Source organism: Cupressus sempervirens, chromosome 11 (genome assembly GCF_028749045.1).
Source record: "Cupressus sempervirens isolate cs-2001-9-10 chromosome 11, ASM2874904v1, whole genome shotgun sequence".
Taxonomy (NCBI): Eukaryota; Viridiplantae; Streptophyta; class Pinopsida; order Cupressales; family Cupressaceae; genus Cupressus; species Cupressus sempervirens.
The window spans coordinates 559316882-559333293 of record NC_143128.1 but is presented as its reverse complement, the minus strand read 5'-3'; the positions used below and the strand labels follow the sequence as shown (position 1 = coordinate 559333293).

General features: G+C 39.3%; 1 protein-coding gene across 6 annotated transcripts in view; it reads right to left on the bottom strand.

Annotated features, from left to right (window-relative positions):
* The window catches only part of LOC149530858 (uncharacterized), a 188492-nt gene that overhangs the window by 62814 nt on the left and 109266 nt on the right, over window positions 1–16412 (bottom strand). The gene's annotated exons all lie outside the window — the stretch shown is intronic.

Genomic DNA, 16412 nt, shown 5'->3' with positions numbered 1-16412 from the left:
TTTAGAGCCAACATCTTTAATTCTTTGTTATGAATCATATGATTGATGGTGGATAGTTGATCTCTTAACTTTGTTATCCTTATGAAGCATGATGTAATAATTTCCCCTTTGCTCATCTTGACATGATGCAGTTGTTGTTGCAAGGCAAGGGCTCTACTAGTATTATTTATCTTATACATGTTCTCTAGGAATGCAAACATGTCATATGTAGTGTTATGTTTTGATATAACTAGAACTATATCATCTTTAGCAGCATCTACTGAGATTTTCATGGCTTTGTAATTGTTTTCATCCATTGATACTCTCTTCATTAGGAACAGAGCGCTCTTCTTTCACAAGGGATTCTAACTCATTTTCGTTTAGGGCAAGCATAATTCTAAATTTCCAAGATACAAAGTTTGATGCTCCTTCAAGTCGATGTTCAAATCTAACATCGTTCACCATTTTGTATATTTTAGGAAATTTGATAAATTCCAAACGCAGTTTTAAATGATCCTTTAGTAAATCTGATATGGATTCTTCTTTAACCTGACTCTGATACCATGTTAAATTTAAATCAGATTTAGGTAATGAGGAATTTTAATTTATTTCAAGATATTATCTTGATTATAATGTCTTTGATATTGTTACCAATATTGTGGTCGCCAAACTAGAATAAAATATCAAAACAGATTTGAGTAAGTAGTGTTGCCTTTGTTACTTGTATAATATTATTACTGAGTAAGTATTGCTGCCTTTGTAACTTGTACCAACACTTATGTCTTTCGGTGCTTTTCAAGATTCACATTGTTTTGATATATATATATATATATATATATATATATATATATACTTGTATGCACACTAATGCCTTTCGGTGCTTTTCAAGATTCACACTGTTTTCATATATATATATATATATATATATATATATATATATATATATATATATATATATATATATATATATATATATATATATATATAGAGAGAGAGAGAGAGAGAGAGAGAGTTAGTTCATAGGACACGTCTTGTGAAGAGACATTTGCATGCCTCTCAATAAGACACATCTCACCCGATCGAAGCTGACACTTCCAATATATTCGTCTTGTTTTCAAACTGCAGTTTTATGCGATTATAATGATGTCGCTTCATCATGACTGCAGTTTGTTAATAATACAACATGAATAGTATCAACTAAGGTGGTTGACATCAAAACAATGTGCATGACAGATTTCATCAATTTCATGGAATCAAAAACAGAGATTATCTTACTCAAAATAAATCGATATATATTATCAGTTTCAGTTATATGATATGATTAATAATTATTTAATAGCAATATACATGTGTATGTATGTATGTATGTATGTATGTATGTATGTATATTTAATATAGAAATATTAAATATGTGTGTGTGTGTATAATTACAAAAGTGTTATATAAATAATTATTAGAAATTTATCATATCAACAATACTCATAATAACTTTGAGTAGAATGTACATGGTTGATTATGTGTTTGATCAAGGACGAATTCATCAATTTGACTAATTCGACTGATGCTACCAATCATTAACATTCTACGTCTGCAATCATTCCATCTTTCATCACTTTCTTTGTATGTTGTTGCTCTTTCGTCACCAGAAAATATCATAGCATGGTCTTTCGGTCTTGAACTTTGCATATTTGGAAAAGTGTGTATATGATATAAGTGGAAGGCCTTTGAGTAACAAAGGGAGAAACGTTTTTGGCAAAACCAACTCTTCAAATGAGAAATAAAACTCAAAAATAGGATCTTTTAGCAGCATTGCATATGGAGGATGGCTGGAAACATATGAGACAGCAAATGGACATATTTGTTTGAGCTCAAAGCATGTGCTTATATGGTGGAAAAGCCAAAAAATGGGTTTTTGGAGGGTAATAACATGTGCGGTCAACAAGCTTTACGCGTCAATAATGTATAAAAAATGGGTGGCATAACATCTACTTATAATAAATTGTTATGCTTTCATCATAAGCAAGTGTGCAAGCAACCACCATCATGAGTTTTAAGTCACATGGCAGAGATATAACAAGCACAGATAGATTGTATGTAAGCATGAAAGTGGGCTTCTTGGATGAAAACTCATGTTGCAACATGACTTTGCTCGCATTAGTAAATTTCATTCAAGAACGGGTTTTTTAATCCCAACTACATATGCAAGCAAGATGAACCATTTGCATATGTGACTTGGAGAAATGAGACAAAAGATAGCAGCACATATTATACATCAAAACAAATGCAAATTTGAAAATGAAATGAAGAGATTTGCAAAAACAAAAAGAACAAAAATATATACAACTTAGCCCTATGAAAATCACAAGAAATCTTACCTCTTTTCCACAAAAAACCAAGTAATATTTGGAACTAGTTGGAAAATCATCCCGAAGCATAGAGCACGATGGGAGGGTGTAATGTTCTCCTTTTTTTTATATCATGTCTTATTCCAGAACTTTGTATTACGAAAGATAACTGTATATCTCTTTTAATGTTGACTGTGTCCTCTTCTTCTGACTGTTTCAAGACTCCTCACAAAAAGTTTACTGGCTGCATATGAATGGAGGAATGGGAATATTTATAATGAGTTTACCCATGTCTGATTAAATATTGTTTTTATATATGCTATGCTATTCCTTTATCTATATATCATCTCCTATTTGTTCTCCAATGAAAGATCTATTCAATGTAATTTCTGATTGTTATATATCATTATTTCTGAAGTTTTCCTCTTATAAACTATTTGGATATATAACTAGTTGTATATCTCCCTGTTCGATATATTCAATTCTCTCCGTCTACCATATATTATTCACTGCACATAATTCAGTTCTAGAATTTTCTCCCTCTATAGCTTCTATAACTGTAGATTCTGAGTACTGATTGGATGCTCTTCTTTCTGGTTGTCTCCCTTATAAATCTTAATCATGTACTACTTTAGAACTCAGGAAAACCTTCTTTCTTCTCTATATATACTAGGTTCATAAAGTATCTCCTAATCATGTCTTGGATTCATTATCTCATGATTTTGGTGCCTTCTTTTCCTTTTCCTTATTTTTCTAAATGGGATCTTTGATGTCTGAATGGGATCTTTGATGATGATTCTTTATATTTAATCTACATATGCTTCACCGTGTACACCCTTTGGCTGGCTCTGATACACATTGGCTTATATTACTGTCCCTGTATAATGCTCTTCTTTGTTGTAAATTTATCGAATAGGTATTGATGCTTCTTTGATGTCTTTTGTGATATATTGTCTTGATTCAAAATCACCAAATACATGTTTGACTGGTGTGAGTATATCCCAAATATGACCATTCCAAAATGTTCCTTCATATTTAATTTATATATGCTATTATCTTTCATTAAATGTCATTGTTTTCTATTCTCTATGTTCACTGTCAATTGGACTTCAATGAGTTGACTTGAATGCTTAATTGATGGTATTATTTATCTATAATCTAATAATATTCTTACCAAGACTGAATGAATCGCAAACCACTTAACTTCATCTTGTGCATCAAATTATTTCTCTGTTACATTTGTGCATTTCCATATAATCCAATTACATTACATCTTGTTAATGACTCGGTCCATATGTATTACTCCTTCGATTTCTTCCATACATTCCTTCTCACTGTAGTTATCAAAGCAAGTATCTATCTCTATGTTCTCTGAATTTTATTTCAAACTGCCGTGTCTCTCTGAATTTTATTTCTATATGTGAAGGTTTGTTCCCTTCTAGTAGTACATAAATAGTATCCTCTGATTGCCGAATGCTATCAAACTTCCTTATCCCATCATCCTCCTTCCTTCTTTTCCCAATCTACTCTGTCTTTATTCATTCACTCCATCCTATGCTAACACTTGTCTCTCTCCCAATTGCTATTTCCTTTTCCATGTCTTCTCAAATGCTATTATCTAATCCCTAGCCTGTATGTTTCATTTTTTAATACTGGAGGATACAGACAGCCCGTATTATTTCCATTTGGCCTTACTCCTCCGCAGTGTCTCCTTGTTTTTCCTCCCATAGCTTCTCTCTATATTATTGTTGTCTTTTTTTCAAGCATCGAATATCTTTCCCTCAATATGCCTCGTGCTCAATGATTTTCTCAGCACCAAACATAAGTTATTACAGATGGATTTATTATCCTTTTTCAACGTACAATCGCTGCCAGAAGCTCCAGAATATAATATAATATTTAAGTTTTTCCTATCACTGCCTCATATCTGTTGTCCTTTCTTTCTGAGAGCTCTCCTCCGAGATGCTATTGCATGAAAATATGTAGTCACTTCCTTATTTTGTTATCCATTAGGTGTCTACTTATTCTTCCAATGTTCGTCCCTTATCTGTCTGATATATTATATTTCCCCTCCTTAAATTCCCCACATAACTTCCTTACTCCCTCTTATTTATATAAATATTTCTTTGAATAGACGTGACTCTTCTTAGAGTCACCTTATCTATCATTTAATATTTTGATTTAATTTCCATATTCAGGGATAATCATATATTTTCTAAATTTAATATAATATATTACATTATAATGATATAATATATTATTATATGACTGTCGTCGGTAGAAATTGTGTATCGGCCAACGGGTGTTAGTGTAGTTTTTTATTTTTCCTATTTTGATAGGTTTTTCCTACACTTTTAATAATCTTGCTTAGGTTAATAAAACATGTCTTATTAGGTGAATGGTTGTGAGGTGTCACCTTCCTACATGTGAGCATCCATTAGCTATCTTGGGAAGATACTTTGTTATCTTTAGTCCAATAGATGGTTGCTCCTCATTGGTTGGTGTTGCCACCTCCTCCCTCTTCCTAGCCTATATAAGCATGCTACCTGGCTTGTATTTGTATCTCTTATTTTTTGCATCCTCTTAATGCTATTTTGCTTCAAGCATTTGCATTACTCTCTTGGAGACTAACTCTATGATGCTATTTTGATTTTGTATCATTTGCATTCATAGTTTAGATATTTACTCATTGCACTAGTTTTCTGGGTTATTAATCTTCTCAGATTCTAACATGGTATCAGAGCTTTTCTATGTGCAAGAGTAGATTTTAGTTTCCTTATTTGAGAGATTCGGGGGGGGGCAAATAAACTTTATTGTAGTTTTTTGAAAAACAAAGTATGCTCTTCTCTTGCATCTTTGGATGATCCTGAGAATCAGAAAAGTTTTGACAAAAACAATTTTTTTCTGGGGTTTCAATCTCAAATTTGACAACCAACTTGCATATTTGGAGTTTTCAATCAGTTTTGCAGGTTCCAACATGCCATTGATGGACTTAAGAAGCTGATCCAGCATTTGCATGTCATATTTTGGTTGCTGGGGTCGTTTTCTGATTTTTGGAGCCGTTTTTTACTGTTAAAGGCGTCTGATTTACACTACAGCAACATCTTCTGTTCATCAGCAACAAAAATGCTTTCTGGGTTTTGTTCGCAGCCCCAAAAAACCATCTGGGTATCTTTTAGATTTTGCATGCAAGTTGTATATTTTTCAGAATCGAGCATGCAAAGCTACAGCCATACCCCTTTCCGTTGGCAGCCGCAGATTTGAATGCAGTTTTCAAATGTCTCGTTCTTGCTCATACGGACTCCGATTTTGATGATTCTTGTTATGAACTTGGCTATTTTTTTGTGCTCTATCCACTAATGGAGTTAGTTTTTGATTTTCATGCATGAATTCTTCAAAAATTGTAGATTCTTAGCCGTGACTGTGCACAGTTCTCGTTTTAAAAACTTCAGAGGATCATAACTTTCTCATACGACCTCGTATCGAGGCGATTCTTTTTTTGAAAGTGCATGATTTTTTGCGTAGATCGCAGTGGTGCTATTTGTTTCCTTGATTATTGTGCCCAAGTTTCACTTTTAGCATATGCTCTTCATTCGGGTTTGTAATGCATTGAAATCAAGACCACTAAGTATCTCTTTCTAGTGGTAGTTGTAAATGCACTAAAATAAAGTGCCAAATAATATTTATTTGGGGGGGGTTTCTTTGATTGAGTAAAGAGGGGGGGGGGGGGGCATTGTCGTCGTTGGATTCTCTTCCTTTTAGCATTTTTTTGCATTCCTTCATCATGGATCAAACAAATATGCCCATCCTAACTCCATACAATTACTTTGAGTGGAAATCACGCATGATAATTCACTTAAGGAAAGCTGGATTAAATAGGATAACTATGGGACTTGAAACTGAACCTGCTAAAGATGAAGATAAGCCTGAGTGGTTTAACAAATGTGATGAGGCATTTGGAACATTGTGTTTGTCTGTTTCTCCTGACTTGCTATTTCACATTGAGTCTTTGGATACACCAAATGAAGTATGGACAAAGCTAGAAACACTATTTGGCACACAAGATTCAATGAGGGGTCATATGTTGGAAAATGAATTAATTAGTTTGAGTCCAGGCAATTTCAACACAATTCAAGATTTCTTCACCAAATTGAAATCACTAAGGCTGCAGTTAAAACAATGTGGAATTGAAAAGAAAGATGAACAACTGATTCTTAGTATTCTCTCTAAGCTAAGTTCAGAATATTCTGTGTTTGTTTCTACCTTCTATGCTACTAAGGGTGCACTTGGTACTCAATTCACCATGCCATCTTTAGATGATTTTGCTATCAATCTCACTCGAGAACAGGACAAGCTAATCCAGATGGGCATTCTTAAGTCCTTTAAGTCACATGCCTTGGCTGCTAACCAAGGCACAAAAGAACAACAAGGACAAAGTAGTAACAACAATAGTAAAGACAAGAAACAAAAGAATAGCGAGGAGAAGAAGGATCCGACGCCGGTTTCTTCAACTATTGATACACCATCTTCCAAGGGCGATAAGCCTAAGAAAGAAAAGGTCAAATGTGCTTATTGTAAAAGACCTGGTCATGATGAACATAAATGTTTGCAGAAACAACTTGATCACTTGACATACATTCTTGAGAAGAATAATATCAGTGTTCCTGAGTCTATCAAACAAAGTTCTAATGAAGGGTCTAACAAGGAAAAAGAAAATAGCAAGGGGAAAGGAAAGGGCAAGGCCCTTTTTGCAGTCACTTCCTCACCATCCACTTGGGTTCTTGATTCGGGTACTTCACACCAAATGGCTTCATCTAAGGAAGAACTTGCATCCTTGGAGCCGTGTACTATGCCTTCTATTTTGATGGGTGATAACACTCTTGTTGAGGTGTGTGGGAGAGGGTCTGTTGATGTGGGGGACGGTACATTCCATGATGTTCCTTATGTACCCTCATTGTCAACTAATCTCCAATCGGTACACCAGATCACTCACACGGGTTTAGGCAAGCGGGTTGAGTTCACTCCTAGTTCAGTGGAGATATGTGAGTTGCACAATGATTCTACAGTTGCAGTTGGGAGAGCAGATCATCAGTCACGACTCTATATGTTTTCTCACTTTGTTCCTGATCCTCCTTTGACTGTTTCACTCACTTTAATGATGTGAGCAGATTATGGCATGAGCGGTTTGGCCATCTTAACTTCCACTACTCGCATCAGCTTAACCAGCAAAGCATGGTCACAGGGTTGCCTTCTACTTTGACATTGGAGTCACTTGGAATACATGATAGATCTTCTAATGGGTCAGATTCACTTGAGCAGTCTTCTACCTCCACTTTTGATGCAGAGAGTGATTCAGAGGACTCACCTCCTTCCTCTCCTAGTCATCATTTACAGGTTGATGATTCTTCTCTTGATTCTCCATCTTCTGGTCCACTTTGGGCTAGACAGACCTTGCAGTTTGTAGGTGATTGGGCTGGAGATCCATCAGACACCAAGCAGACTCGTTCACAATTCCAGGATGCTCTACATATCTTCATTGCTACTGCATCAAATCCACAGTCCTTTCATGAGGCTTCTAGTATTTTTGAGTGGGATACAGCTATGCAGGAAGAGTATAGTTCCTTGATGAGGAACCACACTTGGGATCTTGTCCCTTTTTCTAAGGGAAGAAAAATTGTTCGATGTAAGTGGATCTACCGGACAAAATTTGCAAGCTTTGCTGGGGGTATGGGATGCTTCATCTTTTGGGGGGGCTGCTTCCTCTCACTTAGAGTCCTAATTTTCTTTGGGGAGTCTCTTTTCTCTCTCTTTTGGCCGAATTTTATGTACATGGGTACCTCATCAGGCTTGACTTGCCGAGACCCATTTCTACATCCACCTAAGCTTCGCTTATGGGGGGGTGTTAGTGTAGTTTTTTATTTTTCCTATTTTGATAGGTTTTTCCTACACTTTTAATAATCTTGCTTAGGTTAATAAAGCATGTCTTATTAGGTGAATGGTTGTGAGGTGTCACCTTCCTACATGTGAGCATCCATTAGCTATCTTGGGAAGATACTTTGCTATCTTTAGTCCAATAGATGGTTGCTCCTCATTGGTTGGTGTTGCCACCTCCTCCCTCTTCCTAGCCTATATAAGCATGCTACCTGGCTTGTATTTGTATCTCTTATTTTTTGCATCCTCTTAATGCTATTTTGCTTCAAGCATTTGCATTACTCTCTTGGAGACTAACTCTATGATGCTATTTTGATTTTGTATCATTTGCATTCATAGTTTAGATATTTACTCATTGCACTAGTTTTCTGGGTTATTAATCTTTTCAGATTCTAACAACGGGTCCCTTCGGGAAGGAAATTGTGTATCAGCCGACAGGTCCCTTCAAGAAGGAAATTGTGTATCAGCCGACGGGTCCCTTCGGAAAGGAAATTGTGTATCAGCCGACAAGTCCCTTCGAGAAAATTCTTGTTATGTAGCCGACAGTAAATAGTTTGTAGCGGACATGATGTATCTGGCCGACGGATACCTTCGGGAAGGTTCGTCGGAAAGTATTTATAACCCCTTCGGGAAGCATTGTAATCATCATATCATATCTTATCATCGAAGCATATGTACTGTTGGTATATGCGAATAATGATAATAGTTTTGTTGTTTGCTGTTCGGTGTTCGTGTCATTTCCTGTGTGCATTGCTTGATTAATCCATACGGTAAACATTTGGCGCCGTTGCCCGATGGACCTGGTACGCAGGCAGGCGGATATGAATTAAATGCCGAATCAGTTGAACAAAGATAAGAGTAAGCTGAAGGAAAAAGATGACGTACGCATTGCACAAGAAAATCTAATTTTGGCTCAGCAGACAGAGCGCCGAAGGAGATTCCAGAAGATTGCCAACGGAAACAAGAGTGCCGAAGGATTGTTGAACGAGACTCGACAACGGCTTGAGTTGGTGGAAGAAGCAAGGGAGGAGTTTCTGAACCTGCATACGCCACGGGAAGAGAATCTTGACGGAAGGAGATCGACTCGCACAGCTCGGAGTGCCGACGGAGCACGAGCGTGGAGTGACCTCTTCGTCCGAGATATACTTCCGAAACAAACAGCTTCGGTTGACGAACCCTCTTCTTCACCAAACAGCGCGGGCGTTGAAAACAACGCGGAAGTCCAAAATAGCGCGGGTGTTGAAAACAGCGCGGAAGCAGAAAACAACGCGGGTGTTGAAAACAGCACGGAAGCCGAAAACAACGCGGGTGTGCGGAACAACGCGGGTGTGCAGAACAGCGCGGGTGTCCAGAACAGCGCGGGTGTGCAAAACAGCACGGGTGTTCAAAATAGTGTGGGAGCTCAGAACAGCGTAGCTGCTCAAAACAGTGCGCGAGTGCAAAATAACGCAGGTACACAACAAAACCCTCAACATACAGTGATAATGGCAGGTCCGAAGGAAAAATTGCCTAAATTTGATGGTGATGAGGCAGCTGATCCCATTCGACATTGTAAAACATGTGAAACGATCTGGAGGGCGAATGGCATAACAGATACAAACGAATGGATCCGACAATTTCTCGCAACCCTACGAGGTGTTGCCATTGATTGGTTTACTGATGCCGATCCACAGAAATTAAATAGTTGGGATAATATTAAGGAGTTTATCGCAGAATTTCAACTTTTGCGTGATGATAATGAAATTGTCGTAGAAATATTCAATACCAAGCAAAAGAAGAATGAAGCTGTACGGGTCTTTGCCAGGAGGTTGAAGGACTTAATCAGTAAAATGGAGAATAAACCGGCAGATGGGCTCCAGAAAAGATGGTTCATTGAAGGCCTTCACCCGAAGCTGCGGAAAAAGATAAAGATTGTACCACCATCCAACTACAAGGAAGCGTACAATCGGGCAATGAACCTCGAAAGTGACCAGAAGACAAAGAAGAAGAAGAAGACCAGCTCGTCCGATTCAGATGATGATGCATCCTCAGGAAATGATAGCAGCGATGATGAAGGAAGCAACAAGAAGGTCCGTGCTCTCCAAAAGGACATGATGCGGATGATGAAGGAATTCAAAAACATGAACAAGGAAACTAAGGGCAATGACCTATGGTGCACGGAATGTAAGAAAGAAGGCCATACGAAGGGATCCTACCCGAAAGATCAATTTTGTGAAATCTGTCAGATCTTGGGACACTCGGTAAAGGAATGCCCTTTCAATTTAAAAAGGACACCGCAGCAAGTGTTCCTCTCACAGGAGGCATCCCCGTCAGGAGGGAACGGGAATACCAGTACGGAAGGTGCCACATCAGGTGGATACAGAAACAACCGGCGCAGTCAAAACAACAACAGCAATAACAACAATGGTGGCAACAACAATGGAGGAAGGAGTCGAATTCAGTACGATGCGAATGGTCGGCCAATTGTTCAATGCCGCGCATGCAATCTGTGGGGTCACTTCGCCTGGGAGTGCACAACGACGAACACATCAAAGCTGCTACGCCGTTGGTGTGGACCTGGAGATCATGATGATACTAAGTGCCCGAAGTCCAGCGTAAACTTGATTACTGTAGGGACAGACGAGGAAGAAGTTCTAGCAATCACTCAGAAGCAGGCAAAGTTATACCCTGACCCAGCGGAAGAAAAAAAGAGACTGGAGGAAGCAAGGGCAGAGATCCAGAAAGCAACACAGGCAGAAATGGCAAACCTGAAGGACCCGCCAAGTACCTCAGTCAGGAACTATGCAGAACAGAACATTGTACGGAAAATATTGCAAGCTGAGATACTCGTCAGAATAAATGATCTGTTGCTCACGATGCCTCAACTCCGTACGGCCCTCACAAATATAGTCCCAAGTGCTAAGCAACCCGTAGAGCAAGACAACAACAAACAGGGGGGTACAAGTGCAGAAGATCCGATGTTGTTAGCTCTTTCCTCTGGACGCTATCCGGCGATTGTTGAAATGGGCATTCTCGAGACTGTGCTAACAAACACAATTGTCGACGGAGGATCCGGTGTCAATGTGCTACCAGAGGATACTTGGAAAAAGTTGAGACGGCTGACATTATGGCCACCTACCTTTCAGTTGCTAACGGCCGATCAACATGGAATCAAGCCATTAGGAATACTCACAGCACAACCAGTGACAATCGGAACACAACCATTCCTATTGGACTTCGTTGTGATTCCTCTCAAGCGGAAGGGGTACGATGCTATTTTGGGTCGGGGATGGCTAATACAAGCAAAAGCAAAGCACGATTGGAAGAAAAATACTTTATCACTCGAAAGCAAAGGCCGGAAGTATGTCATTGATCTGCACACTCAGATGGTCGGGGACGAAGCCCTCTCGTCAGATTCTGAGGGAGAAGAGGATGAAAAGGGGCAAATTATGGAACCAGATCAGGAGGAAGTTTTACGACTGGAAGGAGATGACGATTTGGATTCAGTAAATGGTCTTTACCACTGGCAAATAGAGGACTACAAGCTCTTTCCAAGTTGTAATATGCTAAGGATTGACGAAGGTAAGAAATACGAAGGATATGAATGTCCGAAGGAACACAGAGAAGCCGAAGGAGGAAATGAATGTCCGAAAGAACATAGAGAAGCTGAAGGAGGAAATGAATTCCCAGAGGAACACAGAGAAGCTGACGGAGGAATGAATGTTTGAAGGAACATGGAGAAGCCGAAGGAGGAAATGAATGTTCGAAGCAACATAGAGAAGCCGAAGAAGGAAACGCGGGCATGATTGAAGCAGAAGGACTGAACATACAGTACGAACCCAAAAGAAGGAAAGATTCTACTGTACGACTACGCAGGAAGAAAGTATTACGTCGAACCACAAATATAGCAGAAAAGTACTGGCAGCAAGGAAGGCACACGATACAGTCTGCACAGGAAACAAAGCGGAAGGGTCTAATAAAAGTTGCAGCAGTACGGAGTATTGTCGGCCAGAAGGGGCAACTAATGGAGTCCATGCTACGGAGCTTCGGGAACAAACTGGGCAGTATGGAGATGACACAGAACAAGCGTAGCAAGTTTCAACTCAAACAGTGGGTGTTGAAGTACGACGATCAGAATCAGATCAACTCAGGCAAGTTCAAGGTTAAGTGGGTCAGGCCGTATCAGATTCGAGAAGTAGGGGACAATGGAGCAATCAAATTATGGACTTTGGATGGACACGAAATGCCTCAGGCGGTGAATGGGTCGAAGTTGAAGATATATCACGAGCGGAAAACTTCTGCATCAGGAAATGGCCTTCGAGAGACCCCTCCGTCACTGCAGACCAACGGTGACGACAGTCGAAGGGAAAATTGACTGTTTTTTTTTTTTTTTTTAAACAAAAACCAAAAAAAAAAAAAAAACAACGACAAAAAGCACCGTACAGTTTTCCATCCGTACGGTTTTCCATTAGTACAGTACGGATTTCATAGCACCATACTGTTTTCCATAAGCAAGGTACGGATTTCATAGTGTCGTACGGTTTTCCATAAGCAAGGTACGGATTTCATAGTGTCGTACGGTTTTTCATAAGCAAGGTACGGATTTCATAGTGCCGTACGGTTTTCCATAAGGTACGGATTTCATAGTGCCGTACGGATTTCACAATGAAGGCGCACCGTACGAATTTCACACATCTACCGTACGGATCTCTCTGAAGATGTAAAATGGCATACGGTTTTTAAAAAATAAAGTTTCGTACGATTTTAAGGCAGAGTACCGTACGGTATTTAGTATATGCAAGAAGGAGCACCACCGTAAGATTTTTGTAGTACGGTTTTTGGAGTACAATTTTTGCAAGTACGAATTTTGCAGTATGGTTTTTCTTAAGACAAGGTACGGGTTTCAAATTTGAAGTACGTTTTTAAGGCAAGTACGACTTTTCCAGAAGATTGAAATAGTGAAGACGCCTTCAGAATTGTTTCATCAAAACCCGTGTGCTTGGCAGCTCTAGGAAGGAGGCATCCATATGCAATCAGCAGACAGTGTCAAGATTGAAGCCGTACGGATTTCATCAAAAAAAAAAAAAAAAAACGAACAAAATCAAGTTCCTCAGAATGAGTATCAGATGATGCCATAAGGAAGGGGAAGCATCAGCGATTGCCAGAAAGAGTGTAGAATCGGCAGAAAATGACAGAAATGGTGTGTTCCGTGCAGTTTTGTGTGGGTTTCAGAGTGCTAATTTGGTCTTGGCGGCGGGGGGCGCTGCCCCTCGACCCCGCCGGGGGCGTTGCCCCCTGGACCCCCAGTCGTTGCAGATATCAGTCGTGGGAGTCTGACCAATTGAGAAGAGTTGAAGTTGCTGCAGGCATGGAGTGTCTGTCTACCAGAGGCAGTGGGAGCAGGTGTTGGCTGTGAGGCTATCTTGGTGGATGCATAGAGAGCTCGGGAGGAGCTGATCATCCAGTTGGAGGCAGTGCAGCAACACTTGGCTCAAGGTACCGAGGAGTTGGAAGCAGAGAAAGCAGCACAGGTGGCTATCAAGGTCAGCTAGAGGAGTCAGTATTGTGTTAGCAAAGGCTATAGATGCAACAGGATGAATGTGAAAGTAATATGGCAGATCAATGTTGTTGTATTAGTTGTTTGAGTTTTGTTCTATAGTCGTCAAGAGACGACTTTTCTTTTTTGGGGGGTATGATGTCGTCGGTAGAAATTGTGTATCGGCCGACGGGTCCCTTCAGGAAGGAAATTGTGTATCAGCCGACGGGTCCCTTCAGAAAGGAAATTGTGTATCAGCCGACAGGTCCCTTCGGGAAAGTTTTTGTTATGTAGCCGACGGTAAATAGTTTGTAGCGGACATGATGTATCTGGCCGACAGATACCTTCGGGAAGGTTCGTCGGAAAGTATTTATAACCCCTTCGGGAAGCATTGTAATCATCATATCATATCTTATCATCGAAGCATAATGTACTGTTGGTATATGCGAATAATAATAATAGTTTTGTTGTTTGTTGGTCGGTGTTCGTGTCATTTCCTGTGTGCGTCGCTTGATTAATCCATACAGTAAACAATGTCTTATGAAATATTATTATATTATTAATGACTTATGAAATAAAATTATCTAATATTATTGTATATCTTATCATTGTCTTATTATTCTTTATTGTCATTGATATTATCTCAATAATTTATTTATTAAATTCTACTATAAGAAATTTGGGGACATGACAGAGGGAGAATGCATAGTGCACAGATTTTGAAATTTGGAGCTAGGGTTGTTGCAGGGTCTATAGAAGGCTAGCATATCCAGACAATGCATATGATGAGGACGACGAAGACATTGGGGGTGTGCCTTGCTGGTTCTACAGGCCTGGGACCTGCTTTATCGCTAGATGTTTGCCCTCCATTGATGGGGATAGTGTTTCCAGCAGTTTTCAAAGCTGTTTGTACGATGGTTGAACTCCCCTGGAGGTTTCCGAATTTCCCATGGCCTGGGTCAAGGTGTTACTGTACTGACCCTCTGTATTGTTTAATTAAAACTATGGGCTAATGCAGAAGTTAATTTCGTCAAACAGTTGGAACAAAACCATAGCTTGGAAACATATAAATACCTTTACCAGTTCTTGAAGTAAAATACCAGGATATAATAAACTTGATATCAATGTATTCAGTTGTTTTTAACCAGTCTTGAATCTGAACACAGACTTAAATCGATTGCCTACCAATTAAACCGAGTATTACATATATCAATTTCAAATGCAATTTCAAAGGTAAAGCAGTGACAGATCGTTTCCTAAGACTGTCGTAATGAGCGTGTACTGGCATTTGCAATAGTAGTAAGTCCCCCCAGGATTGTCGATTGCGTTATCCGACTAGATAGTATTGTTTGCAAACCACACGACGTATTTCCAACTGCTTTTTTCAGAGAATATTAAGCCGTTGCGGCCTGGTATAACCGGCCCACGATCTGCTATGTTAGGAAATGTCGACTGTGGAAACACTTCTCCTCAACGCGTAATGTCTTCACCCTGTTGGACATGAGTAATATGAGTAATAGAGACCTCCACATTGAGACCTGACCCTGTATTTGTGTCGTGGCCCCAAGAATTTTCAGGCTTAGTCGATGATAACCCGTGTCCCCTCCTTAACATGTGAAAGGTGAAACAGACTAAGGGAAACTTAGCACGTAAGGAATATTGCAAGGGTCATTCTATTAGCCACTTCCTCAACCCGATAAAGGAGTTATCTCGCTGTCAGTTTATTTGCCTAGCCACCTACAATTACTCAACTATATTTAACCATTTCAAATGCATAGACCAACTGTACTTACTTTAATGCCTGAACTGGAACCTCATGTTTTTGCCAACTTCTGCCCAAATCAACACAAACTGAAATATAAGGGAAGATTGGGGTATCGTCCAACTCCCTTAGTGTTTCCAAACTTGAAGGGTTTTGTCCTCACAGTCTCAGACCAGTCACATAAAGCAACCAAAACTTGAAATCCTTTCTCTTCATAAATTATTGTGTGTGTCCAAATCCCAATACAAGCTCTTCTTTTATAACCTTGAAGTGAGGGAAAACACAAGGAGCAAGGAATGTGGGATAAAAACACTTTTTTCATCCTGTAGTCACATAAAGCCACTTTATAAAGTAAATAACTTTATAATATAAAGTGACTTTATTCCACACACTTTAATAAAATTCTGAAATATATAAAATTAATCCTCCATTGTGACTGGTAGGCATCCTGTTAGATAATGCCATTAATCTATCCAGATGTGGAGATAGATTAACCTAGCACCAAAACACTAATGCTAAGGAGGGGACATGATAGTCCTCCCTTCCCGAGATTGCTTGCCCTCAAGCAATCTCAATACTTGATGTTGCAGTATAGACTCACCTTCCCAAGTGGCATTCTCATATGGTAAGTCTTTCCATCGGACCAAATATTCCCTGATGGTTTTGTTATGCAACTTCCTCTCCCAGGTTTCAATCACTTCCTCTAGCACCAAAATAAGCTTTCCCACTTTATGAAGCGGGGCAAACTCTCTGAGGGTACAATCTGCTGGCCCACGGCCTTCTTGAGGCATGAAACATGAAAAACATTATGGATTCCACTATCACCTGGCAAATCCAGCTCATAAGCGACCTCTCCTACCCTCCTAGTGATATAATAAGG